Genomic DNA, 19,811 nt, shown 5'->3' with positions numbered 1-19,811 from the left:
GATTAAAGCATGGACAAGTTTCTCAGCGTTAGAAAAGGAGAGGAAGGAGCGAACACGGGATATGTTACGGAGGTGAAAGTAAGAAAGTTTCTTAATGTGATTTATGTGGGCGGAATAAGAGAGGGAGGAATCAAAAATGACACCAAGATTTTTTACAGTAGAGGCAGGTATGATGAGATCACTGCCAAGATAGACTGGGAAGGAGCTCATTTTATTAAGTTGCATTTTAGTCCCAATTTGCAGGAGTTCAGTTTTATTGCAATTTAATTTTAAAGAGTTCTGCTTCATCCAGGTTTTAATTTCACTAAGGCAGGTTTTGAGCTGAGAAAGCTCTGATGAAGTTCCACTTTTAACATTGAAATAGAGTTGAGTATCATCTGCATAAAAATGATAACCCAGTCCATAGCTACGGATAATATGGCCAAGGGGAAGTATGTAAATACAGAAAAGCAGAGGACCGAGGACAGAGCCTTGAGGGACTCCTTGTGTGACTGGCGCTGAGCTGGATCTGCTCTTGCCAAGACTAACAAACTCTTGCCTATCAGTCAGATAGGACTTGAACCACTGGAGGGCAGTGCCAGAGATACCCAGCATGTTCTCCATTCTGGACAGTAGGATGTCATGTCTGACAGTGTCAAATGCTGCACTGAGGTCTAACAGAATTAATATGCTGGTTTGTCCAGAGTCTGCTGCCATAAGCAAATCATTGGTTACCCATAGCAGAGCAGTTTCACAGCTGTGCCGCGCCCTGAAACCAGACTGAAAGGGTTCCATCAAATTATTAGAGGTTAGGTAATTGGTGAGTTGGGAAGCTACAACACGTTCAAGAACTTTTGATAGGAAAGGTAAGTGGGAAATAGGCCGGAAATTGTTAAGATTGTCAGCATCAAGGCCAGACTTTTTTAACATTGGGGTTACAGAAGCAATTTTAAAAGTGAGCGGCACAGAGCCAGTGTCAAGGGATGAGTTTATTATTGTTGTAACAGTCGGGATTATGGCATGAAGGCAGGATTTAAGTAGTGTGGTGGGGATGGGTCCAGTACACAAGTAGTCGGCCTCATCTTACAAAGCAGGTTATTAACAGACGCAGATGTGACTGGTGAGAACTTAGAGAAGGAGCTGGATGGAGTGGGAAAACAGGGAGAGATATAAACAGATGATGTATTTATGTTAGTTGAATTATTTAGATCATTAATTTTGTTATGGAAAAAGTGGAGAAATTCCTCACAGACTTCAGTAGAAGAGATAGTTGGGCCAAATGAGGGTTCGAGTAGTTTATTAACTACAGAGAACAGAACCCTTGGGTTATCGTGGCCACTTTCTATTATTCTGCCGTAATGGGTGTTCTTGGCAGAAGTTAGTGCTTCTCTGTAAGCTCTTTGGTGGTCAGAGAAAGCCTGGATGTGCACGGTGAGGCCAGTCTTACGTGACATTCCCCCAAGGCGTCAGCCAGCTGCTTTCATAGATCGCAATTCTGAGTTATACCAAGGAGCTGAACGTTTAAAGGAAACCTTCTTATGTTTTAAAGGAGCTGTTTTATCTAATGCTGAATGAAGGGCTGAGTTATAGTGGTCAACAAGACTATCTAGTGTTGGTGGAATAGGTGAAGACAGTAGTAGGGCTTTAGTCAGGGACTGCATCGATCTCCTACACATACACAAAACCACATCACTGTTTTCTCTTTTCCAGACTCCTCAAAGGCCTTCTCCTTTTCCTTAAATTTTTTATGTTCTCTGTGCTTTTCAGAAACCACACCAGGATTGTTAGAATACAGGATATCTTGAGTATTTGGGAAAAAAGAGAAAAAATAACAATACTGCTAGCGAAGTGGTGTGTCAACAATCCATCTATGACACTGGATGCTTAAGACCTACTGGGTGAAACCAGCTTTTTATAGGAGCTAATTTAAAATAGACTTGAGTCATTTAAACATCTTAAGTATTTAACAGGTAGTTTAACTGACTAAAATAATTTTAATCTCTGGAAACTTTAAATTAATGTACAGGCTGACAGATGTGAGTTATTCAGTGAGTGTGTAAGCTACATCCAGTTAGTCCTTAAGTGTCATGTACAAGAGTGTAACATCTGGATACATGGAGGTACCAAAACATCCCGCAATCATTTTTTCGCATTGTGTCTAATTGATTTAGGACAGCAATAAGTGAGAAACCCAAAATTGAGTAATCCAGGTGTCAGCTCTTGAAATTAAACAACACATCAGAAAATGATATAGTGGTATCTCTTCAAATGAGTTTTTACTGATTAATTTAGAAATTTGGTACTTTAAACTGAACACCTTGGTAACTTGTTCCTTTCATGTATAGTTCCTTGTTTCATCTTACAGCTTGCCCCAAACTAGTTCCCATCTGTGCCCCGTTTTCTTGTTCAAGGGGCCGCTTTTAAGTAACAGGCGGCATCCACCTTATGAACTCCCTTCATAATCTTCAGCACATTTTCATGTTAACCACCTAATTTCTTTTTGCTTAAAAGATTCAACTCCTTCAATCTTACCTCATATCACATACCTCACACTCCTAGTGTAAGTCTGGTAGTTCTTCTCTAGACCTTTTTCCAGCAATGATAATGAACATAATATATGTTTCCTTATGGCTAATTTATCTGTAGTGTGCAAAATTTTCTGACAAGTTTATGTTTTTCAAGATGGGATGACTTCCTCATCTGGGAGAGAAAAAAAATTAGTTGTATACTTCACTAGTAAGTGTCTCATAATACATTAAGCACTGTTTCAGGAATTTTTCTACTGCATGCCATAAAGACATTATTAAGCAATAGTGTATTGTATGGTGAAATGGTGGTCTTAGGCACCTATCACCATCAAAATAGTTGGCAAGTATTAGTGTAAAGATTTGTGGCAATCTGAAAGTAACTTTTCCATTTGGGGTTAGAATGTGGTAAATTCTGCTACAAACATGACTGAATTGTTAATTTAGTACTTACACAGCCGATTCCCTTTCTAATGCTTTTCCAGCCTGTCTTTTTCACATCAGGTGGCATGTATGGTTGTACGAGGAAGCATTTCTTTTGCATGCCACTATTGCCCTGAAAAAGGAGTGCAAAGCAGGTCAGCCCTCTCTCAAGTCTTACCTCACTGTGAGATTGGGTAAAATAGAAAGACTGGAGATATAAGGTGGTCTTCCACCCAAAACTCATGATCATGCTTATCAACACTAAGTGTATTAAGCAGAAAATCAGAAAGTTTGAAACAAGTTGCGAAACATTTTTTTAAATCTGCCATTCTTCCCACAATGAAAAAATGATGATGAAACTTCAGCATGCAGTTATTTTTCACAGCAAGGCAGCTGTTTTGCTAGGAGTTGTTTTAGTGAAATGAGCGTTTGTACAGTTAATAGAGAAGAGTGTTAATCAACATGTCCTTACATTCCCAGCTCTCAGCGCATAAACTTCCAATTTCCAAAAACATTACCCCTTCAGCAAGAAAGGTAATTGAAACAGGCTAACTGAATTGCACCTGCTGCCAAAATTTGCTATTTCATTTTTATAAGTGCTCAATCACAGAACAGGAACATGCCATGCTGCTGTAGCATGGATAGCTTCCAGAAAGATTTACAGGGGTCAGCTTTGCAACCAAATCAATATAGAAACTGAACCGCACATCTTGTTTTTATTTGCTTGCATTAGCATTGCTGGCATGGAAATGAAAATCACAAACAGTCCTGCTTCTGCCCTACAGAAGAGGTGACAGTCTACACTTGGATACTTATTTACTGGAGTATCATAATTTCTATCAGTACTGAGAGCAGCAGTATCCCAATGGAGTACCGCTGTTTCAATAAATTTTCCACTACTCTACGGTTTAGCTCAGATATCTTAGAGTTCACATAAGGTGCACTTTTGAGTTGAGATGACACAAACACCTTCCTAGATTGTTACATGTCTCTGTCAACTTTTTTTTTCTTGCAGCAATATCAAACATTTGCTTGAACCGCAGCAGGTAGCAACTCTGTAAGTGACCATAGGAACTCTACCATCTCTTGAAGCCTATCTATCTATCTATCTATCTATCTATCTATCTATCTATCTATCTATCTATCTATCTATCTATCTATCTATCTATCTATCTATCTATCTATCTATCTATCTATCTGCCATTGGCAAATTAGGTGGCATGGTGATTGATGCTGCTGTTTCAGTACTCCAGGACTTAGTTTTAATTATGTCTGTGTAGTATGAACATGCTCTCATATTTTGGTTACTTGGGGACTGATTTAATGTGAGTGGTGGGGTATATTAACCTCTTCTGCACTGGACAGACCTTCCAGTTTAGTGTTGCTTCCAACCTTGTACCTATCACTTGTAACGGCCGACCCCATACCCAGCCAGCAGCTACACTACCAAGACCTGTGGCCTGGATGAATTACTGAGGCAAACCTACATATACCAAGCCGTACCTGTAACAAATAATATTTTCCCCTCAATCGACAGTTTAACACAAGCGCACAAAAGCAGATATGTAAAATAGGTGTATAAATATATTAAATGAAACACAATAACAAAAACAATGATGCAAATTCCCCACATAGAAAATATATATAACAACACGCACTCAGCACATACATTGAATACACAATTACTATGTAGCCCCGCTACACACTTCCATAATATGCTTTATGTCTCTTCTTTTGGAATGGAAAAACCAGGTTTTAAACAGGGTCAGATGATCGAAAAACTGAAAAGAGACAAGAGCCCTGTAGGTGAACTGTGATAATGAACATGCTGGGGACCCTAAAATAAATGGGTTGAGTCTCATCTTTGCTAAATATTAAACAATCTTTCCTGCCAAAGTGACAGCAATCAATGTATTCACATTGATTTTGGCACAAGCTTACCTTGTTATGCATAAAAGTATTCATTATTCACATTTTATCCTGTACTTGCAGGTTTAATATATTGCATAATATATTGTGTCATAGTATATATTGTGTCATAATATATTGTGCCATTGCACCTTGGGGCAATCTGTTCGGTGTTACACTCTTTACACCAGCATAGATATTCTGGGGATACCAATCCCTCTAAAGAGGAAGTCTCTCCCTTCTGCATCCAGCACACTATTGCCATCTGCAGAAAGTGATAGAAAATTATTATTTGGAGAATTGTATCTTTATAATAGCTTTTTTCATCTTCCATGCTTGAGGGAATTTCAGTCCATTCACTAGAACTAATGGAGCAGAGCAAAGCAAAATAATTACCAGCACCAGCTTCAGAAACTGTATTGTCTTTTGTCATACATTCCATCATATTGCTGTTGACAATTTTATTTTATCCCACTCCCCCCAACTTTCTCAATTTTATTTCCATTTATGAACTCCCATCAGTAACATTAGGACTTGATTTTCATAATGTAAAAACTTTACATTTTCAAGTGTGGCCTGTACTTGAACATTTTTATTCACATTTGTTTTCCTATTGCCAAAATTATCAAAAGAACTATTTAAAATAAAAAAATGATATAGAGATTACAAATATATAATGTTACCAACCAGTAAAGAAAGACACATACATGTGCATTGCCAAATGAAGCATAGATAACTTACAAGTAGACCAATAATTTGTGTTTTTCTGTTATTGTTCATCGTGTTCATCTATTGTCATGTCTATGTAGAGTCGATGTGCATGATGAATATTCTCCATACAGCTTGGTCTAGCAAATCCTCCTCAGCCACACCCTTTTCCTTCAGACCTTCTTTTACTTTATCCATCTACCTCCACTTTGGCATCCCTTACTTTCTCTTCAACTGTACTTCCATTACCATCACTCTTTTGCCCTCATATTCATTGTCTCTCCTTATCACATGTCTGTACCACCCTCAGCCTACTTTCTTGTTCTTTCTTAGATAACTTTCTTACTTTTGATGTACCTCTGATTGTCTCATTCCTTATTCTGTCCTTTTTTGTAACTCCAGGCAACAAGTTCAACATTCCCATTTATGCCACATCTGACTTTTACTCCTGTGCTCCCTTTACTGTCCATGTCTCAGCTTCATACATCATTGCTGGTCTCAGTACTGTCTTAAAAATCTTACCTTTAACCTTAACCTCAATTCTTCAATCACACAATATTTCTGATGTCTTCTTCCAATTGTTCCATCCACACTGCACTCTATAGGCTATTTGTGCATCTAATTTTCCTTCTTGGGCTACCACTCTTTTCAATAGCTCTCCCTGCAGGCTAACATCTGAATCATGAAAATTATTACATTTTTCCCCTAAACCTGTTTTAAGCCCTTCCTTTTTAAATCTACACTACTTCATACTAGGTGCTGCTTGCCCCATCTTCATCCTATTTATCTTCAGTCCTCTATCTTCCAAAGCCCTTCTCCATTCTACTATTGGATTACAAGTGACATCAAGGGCCTTTTGAACCAGAAGAAAAGGGCCTGGGAAGCACGTGCAAAAGGAACTCTGAGTCCAGCTCAGGGCGGCGAAGGAGCAGTACAGGAGAAAGCTGGAGCAGAAGGTGCAGAATAACAGCATGAAGGAAGTGTGGGATGGGATGAAGATCATCACTGGCTGCAGCTCGAAGCGGGGTGCCACCATCGAGAGAAATGTGAAGAGAGCAAACCAAATTAACAACTTTTTTAACAGGTTTGACCACCCTAACCCACTCTCACTCTCACCTTGGAGTACTGCACCCTCCACACATCCTTCTGCTGATACCAGCATAGGAGAGACATCCCCACCCATAATTACAACAGCGCAAGTGATCAGAGAGCTGAGAAGACTTCGTGCCAGCAAAGCAGCGGGTCCAGATGGAGTATCGCCACGACTGCTGAAGGTCTGTGCATCGGAGATGGGGGGTCCCCTACAGCGCATCTTCAACCTGAGCTTGGAACAGGGGGAGAGTCCCGAGGCTTTGGAAAACATCTTGCATCACCCCAGTCCCAAAGGTATCACGTCCTAGTGAGCTGAATGACTTCTGGCCTGTTGCTCTGACATCACATGTGATGAAGACCATGGAGAGGCTGCTGCTTCACCACCTGAGGCCACAGGTTCAACACGCCCTCCACCCTCTGCAGTTTGCATATCAGGAGAAGGTGGGAGTGGAGGATGCCATCATCTACATGCTACATCGATCCCTCTCTCACTTGGACAGAGGCAGTGGTGCTGTAAGAATTATGTTTCTAGACTTCTGTAGCGCCTTCAACACAATCCAACCTCTGCTCCTTAGGGACAAGCTGACAGAGATGGGAGTAGATTCATACCTGGTGGCATGGATCGTGGACTATCTTAAAGACAGACCTCAGTATGTGCGTCTTGGGAACTGCACGTCTGACATTGTGGTCAGCAACACAGGAGCGCCACAAGGGACTGTACTTTCTCCGATCCTGTTCAGCCTATATACATCGGACTTCCAACACAACTCGGAGTCCTGCCACATGCAAAAGTTTGCTGATGACACTGCTACCGTGGGCTGCATCAGGAGTGGGCAGGAGGAGGAGTATAGGGACCTAATCAATGACTTTGTTAAATGGTGCGACTCAAACCACCTACACCTGAACACCAGCAAAACCAAGGAGCTGGTGGTGGATTTTAGGAGGCCCAGACCCCTCATGGACCCTGTGATCATCAGAGGTGACTGTGTGCAGATGGTGCAGACCTATAAATACCTGGGAGTGCAGCTAGATGATAAATTAGACTGGACTGCCAATACTGATGCTGTGTGTAAGAAAGGACAGAGCCAGTTATACTTCCTTAGAAGGCTGGCGTCCTTCAACATCTGCAATAAGATGCTGCAGATGTTCTATCAGACGGTTGTGGCAAGCGCCCTCTTCTACGCGGTGGTGTGCTGGGGAGGCAGCATTAAGAAGAAAGACGCCTCACGCCTGGACAAACTGGTGAGGAAGGCAGGCTCTATTGTTGGCATAGAGCTAGACAGTTTGACATCCGTGGCAGAGCAACGGGCACTGAGCAGGCTCCTGTCAATGATGGAGAATCCACTGCATCCACTAAACAGAATCATCTCCAGACAGAGGAGCAGTCCTTGATTAGGTCGCTATACTCCTCCTCCTGCCCACTCCTGATGCAGCCCACGATAGCAGTGTCGTCAGCAAACTTTTGCACGTGGCAGGACTCCAAGTTGTATTGGAAGTCCGATATATATAGGCTGAACATGACCGGAGAAAGTACAGTCCCCTGCGGCGCTCCTATGTTGCTGACCACAATGTCAGACCTGTAGTTCCCAAGACGCACATACTGAGGTCTGTCTTTAAGATAGTCCACAATCCATTCTACCAGGTATGAATCTACTCCCATCTCTGTCAGCTTGTCCCTAAGGAGCAGAGGTTGGATTGTGTTGAAGGCACTAGAGAAGTCCAGAAACAGTATTCTTACAGCACCACTGCCTCTGTCCAAGTGGCAGAGGGATTGGTGTAGCATGTAGATGATGGCATCCTCCGCTACCACCTTCTCCTGGTATGCGAGCTGCAGAGGGTCGAGGGCGTGACGGACCTGTGGCCTCAGGTGGTGAAGTAGCAGCCGCTCCATGGTTTTCATCACATGCGATGTCAGAGCGAAAGGCTGGAAGTCATTCAGCTCACTAGGATGTGATACCTTTGGGACTGGGGTGATGCAAGATGTTTTCCAAAGCCTCTGGACCTCTCCCTGTTCCAGGTTCAGGTTGAAGATGCTCTGTAGAGGACTCCCTAGCTCCTACACACAGGCTTTCAGCAGTTGTGGCGATGCTCCATCTGGACCCACTGCTTTGCTGGCACAAAGTCTCCTCAGCTCTCTGCTAACCTGGGCTGCTGTAATTGTGGGTTGGGGTAAACTCTCTCCTATGTTGGTATCAGCAGCAGGATGGGTGGAGGGTGCAGTACTCCGAGGTGAAAGTGGGTTAGGGTGGTCAAACCTGTTTAAAAAGTCGTTCATCTGGTTTGCTCTCTCCACATCTCTCTCGATGGTGGCACCCCGCTTCGAGCTGCAGCCAGTGATGATCTTCATCCCATCCCACACTTCCTTCATGCTGTTATTCTGCAACTTCTGCTCCAGCTTTCTCCTGTACTGCTCCTTCACCGCCCTGAGCTGGACTCGGAGTTCCTTCTACACGCGCTTGAGCTCATGCTGATTACCGCCTTTAAAAGCCCTTTCCTTCTGGTTAAAAAGGCCCTCGATGTCACTTGTAATCCATGGCTTTTTGTTAGCATAGCAGCATACTGTTCTTACTGGAACTACAATGTCCATACAGAAGTTGATGTAGTCAGCAGTGCAGTCAACAACCTCATCAATGTTCTCACTATAAGATCCCTGCAGGATATCCCAGTCTGTAGTTCCAAAGCAGTCTCTCAGAGCCTGCTGTGCCTCAGGGTACCACTTCCTGAATGAGCATGTGGTTGTAGGTAGCTCCCTCACTCTTGGTCTGTAGTGAGGCTGAAGCAGAACCAGGTTATCATCTGCTTTTCCAAGCGCAGGCAGCGGGGTGGCGCTGTATGCGCCTTTAACGTTTGCATACAGTAGGTCAATAGTCCTATTTCCCTGGGTGTTACAATCCACATACTGGGCGAAGGCAGGTAATGTTTTGTCCAGCGTTACATGGTTAAAGTCTCCAGTGATTAGCACAAGTGCCTCGGGGTGTTGTGTTTGTATTTAGCCACGTCGGAATGGATGATGTCACCCGCTATCTCCACGTCCGCCCGAGGAGGGATGTATACAATAACAACAATGATGTGTCCAAACTCTCTAGGCAAGTAATAGAGATGCAGACTTACAGCCAACAGTTCGATGTCCCTGCAACAAGTGGAGATTTTAACATTAACATGTCCAGAGTTGCACCATTTTGTATTGACATAGAGAGCGAGTCCTCCTCCTTTGTGCTTTCTGCAGGTACTTGCGTCTCTGTCCGCTCTAACTGTGGTAAACCCAGGTAGCTCCACATTAGCATCTGGGATGTTAGTTGTTAGCCACGTTTCACTAAGACACAACAAACTACATTCTCTGTAGGTCCTGACATTTTTCACCAGCGCAGCCAGTTCGTCGATTTTATTTGGTAGTGAGTTCACATTTCCCAGGATCACAGAAGGCACTGAAGGTTTGTAGCGCCACTTTCTCACTAAACGCTTGGCTTTTATCTTAGCACCGGCTCTGCTGCCACAATATCGCCTTCTTACCTTGTCAGGTAAATAGGGAACCACACCAGCGCGGGCATTTGTTCTCAGCGCTTGAAGTTGACTACTTGAATAGACGAGTCTCGGTGTGTAAAAATCCATGTCCAAGTAATAAAAAGTGTCCAGGGAACGAGTCCACATAAAAGAAAGTTGTCGGAGTTAATAGTGAAATAGAGAAAAAGGTAGAAAAATAAAGTCATACACGGAGCTGCTGGAATAGCTGCCACTCGCCGCAGCGCCTGATATATATATATATATATATATATGCAGTTGGAGATCCACAAAGGGAGTAAAAACGAATCACGTATCATAAAATAGTTTTTATTCCTGAGCTTTCAACCCCTGTCAGGGGTCTTCATCAGAGGATAATTCTTAGACTTACAAGAATCAAAGGTAATATATAGCAACACATTCAGTGGGGGGTGGGTGGAGGTGACTAAGTCTGTATGATCAAAGGGGGGGGGGGGGGTGTATCATTAAATTAAAGTACATATGTCCTTCTTAAGTTGGCATATGCTGGGTTTATGTCCAAGTGTCTGTTGATGGCATTTTCATCTGATAGCCAAGACTCAGCCAACTCTCTGGCGCTTTTTGTACTGGCCTTAAATTTTACTTTCACGTTGTCCCAGTTGAATGTGTGTCCTGTCGATTTAGTATGTGCATATATCAAAGATAGTGCGTCCTTTCTTCTGACGGCGTTGCGATGTTCCTGTACACGTGTTGAGATTTTTTTTGACATTTGTCCTATGTATACAGCTGAGCAAGAATTGCATGGAATACTATAAACTGCGTTTCGTGTTTCGGCTGTCGATTTCTTGTTTTTAGCATTAAACAGGACCGTGCGCAGATTGTTGGTGGGTTTATGTGCTATTTTGATGCCCCACTTGGTCAGGGTGCATGCCGTGCCTTCTGACACATTATGGTGGTACGGGAGTGAATGCCAGGTGGGGTGGGGGTTCTGATTTACGTCGCTTGTATGCTGATTCCTTTGGCGCCTGCTGTGTAGACTCCGATTAATGAATGATTTTGAGTATCCATTCGAGGTGAAAAGTTGAAACAGATAGCGTCTCTCATTAATTTTTGTTTCCTTGGTATTACAATGAGTGTGGACTCGTTTAAATAGGGTTTTCACGCAGCTCCGTTTATGAGATACCGGGTGATTGCTGGCGTAGTGTAGAATCTTGTCTGCGTGGCATTGTTTACGGTAAACACTTGTGGTCGAGGTGGCATCACTATTTCTTTTGATGTAAATGTCCAGGAAATTGATGTGTCGATTATTTTCTTTTTCCATTGTGAACTGGATTGCAGGGAATATTGTGTTAATATGATTGAAGAATTCATTCAGCTGGTTCTTTCTTAATATGACGAATGTGTCGTCTACATAGCGTATCCAAATTTTGGGTGTAATCTGGGATAAAGCTATGTTTTCAAATCGTTGCATTACCAGTTCAGCTAGGAGTCCCGATAACGGTGATCCCATCGGCATGCCTTCTTTCTGTGTGTAATACTTGCCGTTGACATGAAAGTGCGTTTTTTGGCAAAGTGATATTAGGTGCATTAAGTCTTTGATGGACAGTTTGGTTCTTGTCTCTATGGTGGGGTCACTATCCAGTTTCATTAATAATGTTTCTGTGGCCAGTTGGATCGGGATCATGGTGTATAGCGATATAACATCAAACGAGACCATGATCTCGTCCTCGGCAATGGATACGTCATCCAAGCGCTGTAATGCCGACTCCGCGCTGTTGACAGAATAATCGGAGTCGTCCGTTAAATCTTTAAGTAGTTGGAAAAGTCTTTTTGACAAGTTGTATGATGGTCCGCCTATTAGGCTAACCACTGGTCTGTATTTTAGTGGTGTTTTGTGTATTTTTGGGAGTCCATAAAATTCCGGGCAGTTAGCATCATTGGATTTCATTTTGTGAAAGTTCTGTACATCCAGGCGGTTACCATTTCGGAGTTTTGTCAGAGTATAGTTTATTTTATTCTGTGTGGTTTTTGTTGGGTCGTTATTTAGCTGTTGATAAGTATTAGTGTCTGAAAGCATTTCTTCTATAGCTGTGGTGTATTGTTCTCTGTCTAGGATAACAGTTGCGCCTCCTTTGTCAGCTGGTGTAATAATAATGCTGTTGTCATTCTTACTAAGTGACTAAAAGTATGAGCATGTACAGCACTCAATATGTAGTTGGGGCTCCTTTGGCCTGGATTACTGCAGCAATGCGGCATGGCATGGAGTCGATCAGTCTGTGGCACTGCTCAGGTGTTATGAGAGCCCATGTTGCTCTGATAGTGGCCTTCAGCTCTTCTGAATTGTTGGGTCTGGCGTACTGCATCTTCCTCTTCACAATACCCCATAGATTTTCTATGGGGTTAAGGTCAGGCGAGTTTGCTAGCCAATCAAGAACAGGGATACCATGGTCCTTAAACCAGGTACTGGTAGCTTTGGCACTGTGTGCAGGTGCCAGGTTCCTGTTGGAAAATGAAATCTGCATCTCCATAAAGTTCGTCAGCAGCAGGAAGCATGAAGTGCTCTAAAACTTCCTGGTAGACGGCTGCGTTGACCTTGGACCTCAGAAAACACAATGGACCAACACCAGAAGATGACATGGCACCCCAAACCATTACTGACTGTGGAAACTTTACACTGGACCTCACGCAACGTGGATTCTGTGCCTCTCCTCTCTTCCTCCAGACTCTGGGACCTTGATTTCCAAAGGAAATGCAAAATTCACTCAGCAGCAGTCCAGTCCTTTTTGTCTTTAGCCCAGGCAAGATGCTTCTGACGCTGTCTCTTGTTCAAGAGTGGCTTGACACAAGGAATGCGACAGCTGAAACCCATGTCTTGCATACATCTGTGCGTGGTGGTTCTTGAAGCACTGACTCCAGCTGCAGTCCACTCTTTGTGAATCTCCCCCACATTTTTGAATGGGTTTTGTTTCACAATCCTCTCCAGGGTGCGGTTATCCCTATTGCTTGTACAATTTTTTCTACCACATCTTGTCCTTCCCCTTCGCCTCTCTATTAATGTGCTTGGACACAGAGCTCTGTGAACAGCCAGCCTCTTTAGCAATTACCTTTTGTGTCTTGCCCTCCTTGTGCAAGGTGTCAATGGTCGTCTTTTGGCAAACTGTCAAGTCAGCAGTCTTCCCCATGATTGTGTAGCCTACAGAAATAGACTGAGAGACCATTTAAAGGCTTTTGCAGGTGTTTTGAGTTAATTAGCTGATTAGAATGTGGCACCAGGTGTCTTCAATATTGAACCTTTTCACAATATTCTAATTTTCCGAGATACTGAATTTGGGACTTTCATTAGTTGTCAGTTATAATCATCAAAATTAAAAGAAATAAACATTTGAAAAACATCAGTCTGTGTGTAATGAATGAATCTAATATACAAGTTTCACTTTTTGAATGGAATTACTGAAATAAATCAACTTTGTCATGATATTCTAATTTTATGACCAGCACCTGTATATATACAGTAATCCCTCGCTATATCGCGCTTCGCCTTTCGCGGCTTCACTCCATCGCAGATTTTATATGTAAGTATATTTAAATATATATTGCAGATTTTTCGCTGCTTCGCGGGTTTCTGCGGACAATGGGTCTTTTAATTTCTGGTACATGCTTCCTCAGTTGGTTTGCCCAGTTGATTTCATGCAAGGGACGCTATTGGCAGATGGCTGAGAAGCTACCCAGCTTACTTTTCTCTTTCTCTTGCGCTGACTTTCTCTGATCCTGACGTAGGGGGATTGAGCAGGGGGGCTGTTCGCACACCTAGACGATACGGACGCTCGTCTAAAAATGCTGAAAGATTATCTTCACGTTGCTATCTTTTGTGCAGCTGCTTCCTGAAACGACATGCTGCACGGTGCTTCGCATACTTAAAAGCTCGAAGGGCACGTATTGATTTGTGCTTGAAAAACAAACTCTGTCTCTCTCTCTCTCTCTCTCTCTCTCTCTCTCTCTTTGTCTGCTCCTGACAGAGGGGGTGTGAGCTGCCGCCTTCAACAGCTTTGTGCCGCGGTGCTTCGCATACTTAAGCCAAACAGCCCTATTGATTTGTTTGCTTTTCTCTCTATCTCTGTGACAGTCACTGCTCCTGACACGCACTCCTTTGAAGAGAAAGATATGTTTGCATTCTTTTAATTGTGAGACTGAACTGTCATCTCTGTCTTGTCATGGAGCACAGTTTAAACTTTTGAAAAAGAGACAAATGTTTGTTTGCAATGTTTGAATAACGTTCCTGTCTCTCTACAACCTCCTGTGTTTCTGCGCAAATCTGTGACCCAAGCATGACAATATAAAAATAACCATATAAACATATGGTTTCTACTTCGCGGATTTTCTTATTTCGCGGGTGGCTCTGGAACGCAACCCCCACGATGGAGGAGGGATTACTGTACTGACAATATAACTAAAACAAGTAGAATAATTGTCTTTTTTTGTAGATTTTAGATAAAGATTTGACTCTGCCAAATGCAAGCTCACTTACTACAAAAGAATAACATGCAATACTGGCAGCTCTTTAACTGCAAGCATTCCGAATTTAAATACTGTACACTATAACTATATATACAGTGCATCCGGAAAGTATTCACAGCGCATCACTTTTTCCACATTTTGTTATGTTACAGCCTTATTCCAAAATGGATTAAATTCATTTTTTTTCTCAGAATTCTGCACACAACACCCCATAATGACATTGTGAAAAAAGTTTACTTGAGGTTTTTGCAAATTTATTAAAAATAAAAAAACTGAGAAAGCACATGTACATAAGTATTCACAGCCTTTGCTCAATACTTTGTCGATACACCTGTGGCAGCAATTACAGCCTCAAGTCTTTTTGAATATGATGCCACAAGCTTGGCACACCTATCCTTGGCCAGTTTCGCCCATTCCTCTTTGCAGCACCTCTCAAGCTCCATCAGGTTGGATGGGAAGCGTCGGTGCACAGCCATTTTAAGATCTCTCCAGAGATGTTCAATCAGATTCAAATCTGGGCTCTGGCTGGGCCACTCAAGGACATTCACAGAGTTGTACTGAAGCCACTCCTTTGATATCTTGGCTGTGTGCTTAGGGTCATTGTCCTGCTGAAAGATGAACCGTCGCCCCAGTCTGAGGTCAAGAGCGCTCTGGAGCAGGTTTTCATCCAGGATGTCTCTGTATATTGCTGCAGTCATCTTTCCCTTTATCCTGACTAGTCTCCCAGTTCCTGCCGCTGGAAAGCATCCCCACAGCATGATGCTGCCACCACCATGCTTCACTGTAGGGATGGTGCCAGGTTTCCTCCAAACGTGACGCCTAGCATTCACACCAATGAGCTCAATCTTTGTCTAATTAGACCAGAGAATTTTGTTTCTCATGGTCTGAGAGTCCTTCAGGTGCCTTTTGGCAAACTCCAGGTGGGCTGCCATGTGCCTTTTACTAAGGAGTGGCTTCCGTCTGGCCACTCTTCCATACTGGCCTGATTGGTGGATTGCTGCAGAGATGGTTGTCCTTCTGGAAGGTTCTCCTCTCTCCACAGAGGACCTCTGGAGCTCTGACAGAGTGACCATCGGGTTCTCGGTCACCTCCCTGACTAAGGCCCTTCTCCCCCGATTGCTCAGTTTAGATGGCCGGCCAGCTCTAGGAAGAGTCCTGGTGGTTTCGAACTTCTTACACTTACGGATGATGGAGGCCACTGTGCTCATTGGGACTTTTAAAGCAGCAGAAATTTTTCTGTAACCTTCCCCAGATTTGTGCCTCGAGACAATCTTGTCTCTGAGGTCTACAGACAATTCCTTTGACTTCATGCTTGGTTTGTGCTCTGACATGAACTGTCAACTGTAGGACCTTATATAGACAGGTGTGTGCCTTTCCAAATCATGTCCAACCAACTGAATTTACCACAGGAGGACTCCAATTAAGCTGCAGAAACATCTCAAGGATGATCAGAGGAAACAGGATGCACCTGAGCTCAATTTCGAGCTTCATGGCAAAGGCTGTGAATACTTATGTACATGTGCTTTCTCAATTTTTTTATTTTTAATAAATTTGCAAAAATCTCAAGTAAACTTTTTTCATGTTGTCATTATGGGGCGTTGTATGTAGAATTCTGAGGAAAAAAATTAATTTAATCCATTTTGGAATAAGGCTGTAATATAACAAAATGTGGAAAAAGTGATGCGCTGTATTTAAAGACTAACATCAAGAGTGAATTGACTGTCTTCTTTTTGCCAGACTACCTTAAATTACAGACATTTCTTGTCTTTCTACTGACATACTTCTCTGTCTGTGAATTCTGTCTTTCCTGTCTTAAAGAGTGCAGAAGAGTGTCATTCTGCACTCTTCTCTCTCTCTCTGTCTCTCTGTCTTTTCCTTCATTCCTTCCAGTGTGCATTATACAAAGATAGGGATGTGCCAAGTGGGATGACTGGAAGCTCATCTTCAGCACTGGGTTTGGTGTAGCCACATACAGTATGTACAATAGGCACCAGACTCTTGATCCACAGTAGAAAGAATGGGTCATACAGTAAATGCTTTTCTTAATATATGCAGTAATATATTTCTTAAAAGTTGTTGATATGTCCTCCTTCCCGAGCTGATCACATCTTTGAGTACAGTTAAATAAACTCTTCTACAAATGGACAAAACTATCTCCCATTCATTTCAGTACCTTTTCTAAGGATAAAAATATATACAGTAATCCCTCCTCCATCGCGGGGGTTGCGTTCCAGAGCCACCCACGAAATAAAATCCGCGAAGTAGAAACCATATGTTTATATGGTTATTTTTATATTGTCATGCTTGGGTCACAGATTTGCGCAGAAACACAGGAGGTTGTAGAGAGACAGGAACGTTATTCAAACACTGCAAACAAACATTTGTCTCTTTTTCAGAAGTTTAAACTGTGCTCCATGACAAGACAGAGATGACAGTTCTGTCTCACAATTAAAAGAATGCAAACATATCTTCCTCTTCAAAGGAGTGCTTGTCAGGAGCAGAGACTGTCATAAACACAGAGAAAGCAAACAAATCAATAGGGCTGTATGCAAGCACCGGCACAAAGCTGTTGAAGGCGGCAGCTCACACCCCCTCCGTCAGGAGCAAAGAGAGAGAGAGAGAGAGATAGAGAGAGATAGAGAAAAACAAACATGCAAAAATCAATACGTGCCCTTCGAGCTTTTAAGTATGCGAAGCTTCAGTAAGCAGCTGCACACAGAAGGTAGCAACGTAAAGATAATCTTTCAGCATTTTTAGACGAGCGTCCGTATCGTCTAGGTGTGCAAACAGCCCCCCTGCTCACACCCCCTATGTCAGGATCAGAGAAAGCGCAAGAGAGAGAAAGAGAAAAGTAAGTTGGGTAGCTTCTCAGCCATCTGCCAATAGCGTCCCTTGTATGAAATCAACTGGGCAAACCAACTGAGGAAGCATGTACCAAAATTAAAAGACCCATTGTCCTCAGAAATCCGCGAACCAGCAAAAAATCCGCGATATATATTTAAATATGCTTACATATAAAATCCGCGATAGAGTGAAGCCGCGAAAGGCGAAGCGCGATATAGCGAGGGATCACTGTACCTGTAGAATACTATTTCATTGATGCTTCCCATTCATCTTAACACAAATTGAGTAAAATCTGGAATTTGTTCATGTTTATCTGGTGTAACAGACGGCCGGCAGCTCAACCCGGCCGGGACGCCCACAGAGTGGAAGGATAAGGGAGGCAACCTCTTTGGGACACTATTTCCCTCAAGACATTAGATGGCAGCTAACCTGTGTCCTGGGCATCTGTCTGTGGGGTTTAAGGGGCAACAGTGCTACCTAGTGTTTACACTGGATAGTTACATTTTCATTCTCCACTAACTGTTCTATCAACCCTGCTGAACTCAAAGGTATCTTGTTTAAAGAAATCGTTGTACAATAATTTCAACATCTAAAATTAAGGTCCTTAGAGAGTGCACCACCAATTTGAAGAGGACACCATCAAATTATTGCACTGATCTGAACGTGATGTCCTACTCAAATGCTAGTTTCTTTTATCCTCACCAGGCAAATGCTAACCACACAGGTAGGTGAATGCTAGAAAAGCAAAGAAAAAATATTACATAGTGTAAGTTTGGAACAAATATATAATATTAATAACGTTTACAATAATATTAATAACTTTACAATCAATTACATAATAATATTAAACAAAACACATTAAAAATATGTTTTATGTCAAAGAGCCTCTCTCTGAGATGAAAACATTTGTTTGACTTATCTCTTTAACTGTGATGTGACAATCCATCAACCTGGTCCCCTGACAATGGAAATAATAAGTGTCAGTGATTTTAACCCTGGCAAATGGCCCTGGAGCCTCCTGTCACTGGAATCCCACCTCTTTGCATGTTGCTTAAATTAGTAAACTTCAAACCAAATTTAAGACATGAATACTTCTTCCACTCTGGAACAAATGACCAAAGTAAATGGCCAGATATATTTAAAACAGTTAATAAAAACCCCAACTCCCTTACCAAATGTACAGTTATTACATTTACTGTTGGTAGGCTTTAACTGACAGTGACTGGTAGTGAGTCTGGTAGTCCCAGAGACAAGAGTGAGAAGGTCCTGCTAATTTCTGCACATAAGAGCAAACAGAATGTAACAGTATGTCAATTATGTTTATGCAATTTTTTTACACTGTATTTTAAAGGTGATGGCTGCCTCTGCTGAGCTGCAGATGGGTAATTTAGTGGTAACCCAACACCAACTCCCTGCACAGCACTATGGTTTGAGAGCACGTATAGTGTTATTCAATGATTATGAATAGCTTCATAATAAACAGCTGCAAATGCCAGACTGGCATCTGTTTATCTGTCAGATGCTATGGTGCAAAATCAAATAAAAGGCTGTTACTGAACATCTGGATTTGCCACCACACTTCATCACCAAATTCTAAATGACAATAATTTTGCTGCTGTTGAATACAGGCATGTGTTCATCATCCACAGGTAATATGTGTTGTGCAAATTGCACACAATACAGTGGCAATTTAGATTTTGCTAGAAGATCAACAGTGCCGGTTAATACCTGAGTGAGACACCCAGGTAAGTTATGAGTGACTAGTGGAAAAAGGTATAAGGTAAATCTTAGAGGTAAATGTACACTGTTTCATAATATGGTTAATAGAGTGCACTTTTACTGTTTCAAAAGTGCATTATTTTTTGTATTTCATTGTTTGTAAAGAATACCTCAAAATTCTGCTGGCCTATATTAAAGATCCTGCACATCTCCAATAACTGGTTTTGTTTACCACAATCTGTTTTGAATGAAATCACTCAACAGTTCTGTCTTATACACTAATCTTTGAAATTATAATTCTGTGAGTGGGGAAGTCCTATGAGAGAAAAAAGACAGCAGTTTAAGATAAGGTGAAAAGTGGAGACAGAAATGCAGTAATGGCTGAACTTTTATATCATTTAAAAGTGAAAAAGTTTATTCATAGTTAGACTGTCAGAGATCCCATATATAACATGAATCTTTTTGTCTGAAACTCTTTTTTTGCTCTCTTTCTAGGGCAGCAAATTTGGAGTGGAACCGCATGTAAAAAATAAAATATTTTAAAAAGAAGAACAACTAAAATTACTGTGGGAGTCAACATATCAGCATGGCTGCTATCAAGCTGGGAATTTCCTATGGATT

The 19,811-nt window shown here is 42.0% G+C and overlaps 1 protein-coding gene across 19 annotated transcripts in view; it reads left to right on the top strand.

The window, feature by feature from the left end:
* Window positions 1–19,811, top strand: part of celf4 (CUGBP, Elav-like family member 4) — a 1,311,271-nt gene that overhangs the window by 1,290,756 nt on the left and 704 nt on the right. For all 19 annotated transcript variants that reach the window (XM_051930108.1, XM_051930103.1, XM_051930106.1 and 16 more), the window contains one exon: window positions 19,686–19,811. This exon is cut by the window's right edge and continues 704 nt beyond it. The gene's annotated coding sequence lies outside the window, so the exon portion shown is untranslated. The remainder of the gene's footprint in view (window positions 1–19,685) is intronic.

The sequence above is a fragment of the Erpetoichthys calabaricus genome, chromosome 7 (assembly GCF_900747795.2).
Source record: "Erpetoichthys calabaricus chromosome 7, fErpCal1.3, whole genome shotgun sequence".
Classification (NCBI taxonomy): Eukaryota; Metazoa; Chordata; class Cladistia; order Polypteriformes; family Polypteridae; genus Erpetoichthys; species Erpetoichthys calabaricus.
The sequence above is the reverse complement of the archived record's forward strand: the minus strand, read 5'-3'. Positions and strand labels throughout refer to the sequence as shown.